This window comes from Triticum dicoccoides, chromosome 2B, assembly GCF_002162155.2.
Source record: "Triticum dicoccoides isolate Atlit2015 ecotype Zavitan chromosome 2B, WEW_v2.0, whole genome shotgun sequence".
Classification (NCBI taxonomy): Eukaryota; Viridiplantae; Streptophyta; class Magnoliopsida; order Poales; family Poaceae; genus Triticum; species Triticum dicoccoides.
In genome coordinates this window covers 341,310,467-341,318,619 of record NC_041383.1, presented here as the reverse complement: position 1 = coordinate 341,318,619, position 8,153 = coordinate 341,310,467, and positions in this window count along the sequence as shown.

Here is an 8,153-nt window from a genome sequence, read left to right as displayed (position 1 = left end):
GCAATGCCGAAGACAACTTGCACGCCGGACTCGTCGTCATTGAAGCCTGGTTCAGGGGCTACTGAGGGAGTCCTAGATTAGGGGGTGTCCGGATGGCCGGACTAAGACCTTTGGCCGGACTCCCGGACTATGAAGATACAAGATTAAAGACACCGTCCCATGTCCGGATGGGACTTTCCTTGGCGTGGAAGGCAAACTTGGCGATACGATATGAAGATCTCCTCCCATTGTAACCGACTCTGTGTAACCCTAGCCCTCTCCAGTGTCTATATAAACCGGAGAGTTTTAGTCCGTAGGACGAACAACAATCATACCATAGGCTAGCTTCTAGGGTTTAGCCACTCCGATCTCGTGGTAGGAGTAGGGTTTTACCTCCATCGAGAGGGCCCGAACCTGGGTAAAAATATCGTGTCCCTTGTCTCCTGTTACCATCCGCCTAGACGCACAGTTCGGGACCCCCTACCCGAGATCCACCGGTTTTGACACCGACACTTGCGCTTCCCCGATAGAGAGACACAACGCATTGCCATGCGTCTTTGGCCATGGCATGGGGTCGGAGATGAGGGAGATCTTCAGGGAGGATAGCATCTTGGATGATGAAGAGAGCATTCTTATTAAATTGATTATCCATTGCTTCTCTAGGGGTGAAGTTGCTTCGGTCATGTGGATAGAAACCTTCTTCAATGATTCTCCAAAGATTAGTATTCACATGATTTAAATGACGCTTGGAGAGATACACCCAAGAATCAAAATCCTCATTTTTCACAATCTTAGGAGGAGGGCCGGCATGATTTAAATGAGTAGAGGGAATCGGTCCTCCATAAGTTGGAGGTTCCACATGGGCAAAGATGCTGGTGCCATTTCTATCACTAGTAGAAGGACCCTTCTCACTATTAGCTTCCCCCTTGTCAGAGTTAGCATCCGTCACCTTGTTAGTGGGATCACCCACTTTCAATGGCGAGGTAGGTAGTTTAAGTCCTTCTAAGAATTTATTAAACATGCTTTCAACCTTGGTTGTCTTGGAGGTTTTCAATGTGTCCAAGGCCACATTGAATTCCTCACGGGACACCGTGGTTTCCCCATCACCCATAGACGAGATCGGATTCACACCAGAGTGCTCCTCCTCCCCATCGTCTACGGTGTCAACCATACTCTTCGGACGACAAAGTCCTTCATAAAGAGATGAGGCTCTGATACCAATTGAAAGGATCGATATAGTTGACTAGAGGGGGGGTGAATAGGCAACTAACATTTTTTATCTTTTCTTTACCAAATTAAATTTGCATCAAAGTAGGTTGTCTAAATATGCAACTAGGTGAGCAACCTATATGATGCAACAACAACAAGTACACAAGCAAGCAAGGGATACAACACAAATAAGCTTGCACAAGTAAAGGCACGAGATAACCAAGAGTGGAGCCGATGGAGACGAGGATGTGTTACCGAAGTTCCTTCCTTTTTAGGGGAAGTACGTCTCTGTTAGAGCGATGTGGAGGCACAATGCTCCCCAAGAAGCCACTAGGGCCATCGTATTCTCCTCACGCCCTCACACAATGCGAGATGTCATGATTCCACTATTGGTGCCCTTGAAGGCGGCGACCGAACCTTTACAAACAAGGTTGGGCTATCTCCACAACTTAATTGGAGGCTCCCAACGACACCACGAAGCTTCACCACAATGGACTATGGCTCCGTGGTGACCTCAACCGTCTAGGGTGCTCCAACACCCAAGAGTAACAAGATCCGCTAGGGATTAGTGGGGGAAATCAAATTTCTCTTGGTGGAAGTGTAGATCGGGGCCTTCTCAACCTATCCCGAGCAAATCAACAAGTTTGATTGGCTAGGAAGAGAGATCGGGCGAAAATGGAGCTTGGAGCAAAAATGGAGCTTTTGGGGGAAGAGGTAGGTCAACTTTGGGGAAGAAGACCCCTTTATATAGTGGGGGGAACAATCTAACCGTTACCCCCCCCCCAAACAGCCCCGCAGAGAGCGGTACTACCGCTTGGGTGGGCGGTACTACCGCTAAGCCAGCGGTACTACTGTCCCACCTAGCGGTATTGCCGCGCATAGGAGGGGAGCAAGGTCCTGGACCCAGAGCGGTACTACCGCAGTGGTAAGGGCGGTACTACCGCTTGGGAGCGGTACTACCGCCTCTACTACCGCAACTAGTGCCGCAAAACCCGACACGAGAAAAAGAGGCCTCGAGTCGAGGCGATAGGAGCACGGAGCCTCAGCGGTACTACGGCGGAAGACAGCAAGCGGTACTACCGCTGAGGAGCGGTACTACCACTTGTTGTGCTTCGGCAGTACTACCGTTGTGGCCCGTGGTACTACCGCTCGGACCAGACAGACCAAACAAGGAAGGGAAGGAGTACTCCATTGAAGCAGGAAGGATCAACGGGTGCGATAAGGATGTGTACGTGTTGATTCCACCCTAGCCTTACCAAAGCGAATCCCCTCTTGATAGTACGGTGACTCCTACGAAACTAGTCCACTAACAGAGAAATGAAAGAGCTGCACCGTCTTGAATAAAACACCGAGGGGAGGGAATCGTCTCGTGCCAAAGGATGAATCTCTGAAAATCTCAACGCACATGATTAGTCCGCAAAAGCAATGTCATCAATCACCAAAACACCTTCAGGCTAAATATGCCCTTACAGCACCTGGCCAATTGGCAGATCCCACCAGCCTCAAGCGCGGTGAGGATTATCCTGATGAATGGGCAAAGCGCTAGGCCAAACTGGCCAAACAGGTAAAGGAAGCAGTGAGGAAATTTAATGAAGACTCTGCTGCTGCTGCTACCACTGCTGAGGCCTCTGCAAGCAAGCTGAAGAAGGCCATGCCTAAGAAGCCTGCTCACAAGCCAAGTGCTTCTCCCTCAATACCCTCACGGCCAAGTTCCCCAGCAATGCCCTCACGGCTAGATTCTTCAAAGCCCTCATGGCCAATTCCTCAATCTGCTCCTCCTTCAAAGTCCTCAGCTCCTCCGACAAAGTCTTCAGCTGCTCTGACTAAATCCTCTGTACCTGTGCATCTCGCCACGTGCCAAAGGACTACATGCATCTCAATTGCCTCAGGAGCGTCTGCAAGTTCCTCAGCTGCACCAAATTCCTCAACTGGCCCCTCTCTACTGAAGAAAAAGGCCACTGCTGGACGAGGCCTTCGACCAAGTCCTCACAAGAAGCAGGTCGCCTTTCAAGTGCCCTGTGATGACGATGAGGCTGATGATGAAGAACTTGCCGAAATCATCAGAGACAGGCAGCCAGGGCAGCTAGAGCCAAAGGCAGCAATGTGCCAATGCTACTAGATCCGAAGTTGATCTTAGACTTCATCGATTTATGGCACAAAGACCCAAACACGCCTTTGCCGGAGATGAACCTCACTCCTGATCAAAGTCATGTTCTGACTGTCTTCATTGAAAAAGAAAAATGGAAATTTGAAAAAGGAAAAAGGGTGAAGAAAGCGCAGTACAAGAAGCAGCGCTACCTAAAGGACAATGTCCTCACTCTTACCCTTGAACAACTCATTGCCTTGCAAGATGAGATCAAGCAACTGAGTGATGAATTTGATCGCTACTAGGCTGACTAGCTTGGAGCCAAAGTCAGATTTGTGAAGATTACTGATAAACTCACTTCGAATGTTGCAGTCCCAACGCAACAAGAAAATCCTCAGGCCGAAGCATCTGCTCAGCCTACCGAAGAACATGCCAGCACCGCTGATAACAATTAGGCTCCTGAAGAAAATGAAAGTACCAAAGCTGATGACTGCATTCCAGCCGCTGAAGAAATTGCCAGGGCATCCACTAGTGGTGCGCCTGAAGAAAATGAAGAAGTCAGGGCGACTGCATCAGTTGAGCCTGGAGAAAATGAACCAAATTCCTCTGCTCCTCCTGCGCCAACACCAACTCCGATCATTCCATCTGCATCAGATGTGAAGAAGACCAAGGCTGCAGAGCGTGTAGTTGTGAAGAAAAGGAAGGCATCAACTTCATCAGATTTTTCAGCTCCGAAGAAGATGAAGCCTTTGACAAGCTCAATTGACAACCCAATTGATAACGTTCCTGTCTCATTCATGCCATCAAAGGACCTTGTTCCTTTTGGTGAAGATTATGTGATTCCAAGAGAATCCGATGAAAAAAATCCTTCTGTTGCTTCGTCAGAGCAGTTGGATGAAGAAATTGAAGTGGATGTTATCCCGTCAACACCAGTTGTCTCCTTCCCTATGCCTCAGTTTACTGCTGAAGAGGCCGGCGTTGAAGAAATGGAAGATGGGGATGTGGACATTGGTTGTACCACACATGTGCTGAATGATGACTTTTGGAAAAGTCAGCACCCCAACTCTCCAATGTTCACTCCACTTCAAGCAATTCCTCAATCCCCTGCTGCTACTGAAGTACAAATGGGATCTGAAGAACCTCATGCAACCCCATCTGTCCATGAAGAAATTCCAGCCACTAGTGCTGATGAAAATGTAAATGAAGAATTGAAGACCCAGGTTGCAGCTGCTGAAGAGCCTGAAATTCCTCAGTCTGTGGACCCTGAGACTGTGATTCCTGAGGTGGTGATGCAATTTACTGATACTCCTCGGCCCAAGCCAAAGGATCCCTTCTCAAAGAAGCAAAAATTCAAGGCCGATGATTTCTTCGACGAGCATGTTTTCTTCACTGAATTCAACCCTTATGACAATGCTCGTCTTAGAAGGAAGTGCTTCTGGACTGCCAGCAAGGACAATTTCTATTCTTCACTGCTTTTCAACAAGTACAAAGTCTTCGACCACGAGCATATTCCTCAAGTGGACATGGAATCAATGTCTTGCTTCTCTCAAGTCCTCAGTATGCTTCATGATGCAGGACTGCTCAACTTTTGCTCTGACATCATTGATTGGAATGAAGAGCTTATTCTTCAGTTCTACGCAACACTGCACATCACAGGTGATGCTGATGATATCAACACTTGGGTGTTGGACTGGATGACCGAAAACACTCATTATAAAGCACCGGCCTCTGAATTACTTCATGCCCTGCCAATCAGTCCTCCACCTGAAGGTGCTCGTTGTCTGTACCAAGAGTCTGAACTCACTACTCATTACATGCAAGTGCTAATGAAGCCTCTGATGCCCGGTCAAGCCCCAAGGACAAAATTCCTCGTGAAGGAATTGTTGTATGTGCCAAGAACAGCCTATCGCATTCTGACGAAGACTTTAAGTCCTATCAAAGGTCACGACTCATCTGATGAGGAAATTGTTGGCACCATGAAGAATATGCTATTCAACATCATGCATGGCATTCCTGTCAATTATGATTTCTTCATGAGGACTCTTGCAAATGTTGCACTTTCTCTGTTTGAGTTGAAGCCTTATGCCCCTTGGATTATGAGATTCCTCACAACAAGGTCTTCACTCAACTATAAAGCTGATTTTCAGAATCACCTCAGCTACTTGCCCCTGATTGAAGTCCTCAAGCGGACATATTCCTCAGCCGATGAGAAGGGCAAGGCATTAGCTGTTATCGATGAAGGTATTCATCCATTGGATGGTCAGTTCCGCAAAGCTGCATCTTATTCCACAAATGATGACTCTGCCACTCATGATGCTGCTGCCAATGCATCCAAGCCAAATCCTCAAGCCACTCTCCTCGTGTGATGACTGACCGTGAGCTGCTTCTTAGTCTTCACCAGAAGGTGGATCGAAACCACAAATGGGTTAAGCGTTAGTTTGGTTCTATTCTTCACAACATGACTGCTACACATAATGCAGTGAAGAAAAACCATTACTACCTCCATGAAGTCTTCGATCGCACCTGGGCTATTCTGTCACATCTTTATGGTGAAGAAGATCTGAAGCAAATGGGTTTCAAGGAAGATTTTGACTGGTCTGATCCTCCACCAAAGAAATACAAGAAGGTCAAGGTTCCTTCCTTGGTCGCCAGTTCATATTCTTCATCACGCGACACGGACGAGTATGAAGACTTGGACGACACTGCGGCAGGCCCTACAACGACACACGACCCCAACAACGCCGGCGCTCCTCCATCTTCATGATATTCTTCAGGGGTGTTAGTCCTCATTTTCAACCCTTTTGGTCATTCGATGACAAAGGGGGAGAAATTTGAGTTAATCTTCAAGCGGGTCTATCTTATATGGGCGGGTTTTTTCTAAGTTACAACTCTCGTTCTTTTGATGACTTTGCTGGATCGAGTTGTAATCTTAAACTCTATGGTGGCCTGATACTTTTGCTGAGTTCTTCTGCATGCTTAATGTTAATGCACGCATGCTGAATTAGATCAGTCACCATATTTCATCATGCATTTCAAATTCTTCATATTATAAGTCAAATGCATGTATGAATTACAAGATATAGGGGGAGATCTCCATGATTATACTCTTCAAGTGTGCATTGCTTCAAAAGCAAATTCCTCACTATGCACATCTTTAGGGGGAGTTCTTCTATATCTTGCAATCAAATTCCTCAATATCAGTATTTACACTTCATATGTTTATCCCCATTGAAAACTTAACCTATATTGTCATCAATCACCAAAAAGGGGGAGATTGTAAGTGCATCTAGTGCCCCTTAGTGATTTTGGTGTATTGAAGAGTTATAGGTTAAGGGACTGATGCATTTGTGAGTGTACACAGGTCTATATGTCTATGAGGAGTTTGATATTTACAGAGAACGTCGACCCCTAAAAATGAAGTTTTTCAACTGAAGACTTTGGATTTCTGAAGACTTTCTGAAGACTTTGAAAATGAAGAAATTGGTGTGAGCTTGAAGACTTGGCAATCATTCGAGGAACATGAAATGTGGAGACTCTTGTTTTTATAGTTTCATTTTCTCTTTCTTGAGTCATAGGAAACATCGTACTGTTAAAGGGGGTCGAGGAAATACTAAGGAAAAATTCCCATGTGATGCTCAACTCAAAATCCTACACCTACCAATCCCTTAGAGTGAAGCCATTGGAAATCTCATACAGTCCAGTCATATTCTTCAGTGATAGAGACGAAGTTCTTCTGGTCTCTAAGGAATTTGTTCTGACTAAGAGTTAGGAATTCGCCAGTGCGAATTTCCTACACAGTGAGGAACATGATAGCCCTGAGGAATTTGAGAGTCATAATTCCGACCGTTGTTGTGCTATGCGCCAGCTGTCCCAAAATATCTATCCACCTAACGGTCATATCATTGAAGGGCATTTATGTCTTATCATGTCGGGCTGCTCCCTAGGCTATAAATAGCCGCCCCCTACAACCACTAGCTGGTTGGCTGCTCCGAGAGAAACTGACACTTGTCATTTGAGAGCACCCCATCCTTCGAGGACTTTGAGCGAAAATCATCGAGTGAGGAAAACCCAAACCCAAACACCTTCAAACCCAAAGTGATTGAGCATCACTGAAGAGATTGATCCTGCGTGGATCCGACGCTTGTTACCTTTGAAGATTATGCTTCTTCCAGACAGTTAGGCGTCATGGTCTAGAGCATCCAAGAGGAATTGTGGATTGCCGGGTGACCTAGTTTGTGAAGGTTTGCAAGTCACCTTAAGACTTACCACGAGTGATTGGGCGAGGTCTGTGTGACCTTAGCTGTGAGGACTGTGTGTCCGGGATTATGTGTCCTCGGGTTTAAATACCTAGCCGCTCCAACCAGACGTACAACTGAGACAACAGTTGGAACTAGTGTACCAAATTATTGTCTTCACCAAGCTTACTGGTTCTATTTCCTCAACTCTTTTATTTCTTCATTTCAGTTGTTGTGTGCTTGTTCATATATGTTTGAAGACTTTGACTGAAGACTTTCTCAATCTCCTTAGTTTAATTTCTTCAGTCTGTTCGTCTTCATCCTGTGTTATCCTGTGTATACGCTTTCTATACTCTATGCTTGTCTTCATTTCATCATCATGACTATGCTTGTGTTCTGTTATGTTTACTTTTGAGTACTTATTCCGCTGCAAGTAGTTCTTCACTAAGGAATTTCCTTACCAGCAAATTCCTCAGTGGAGAATTCATAAAAATCGCATATTCACCCTCCCCCTCTAGTCGATATAACGCACTTTCACCCCCCCTGGTCGCCAAAGTTATCAGGGCAGGGGTACATAAGTTATCAGGTCTGCAATGTGTGAGTTACCATGCTATTGACAGAAAAGTTACTGGAGGATATTTGAT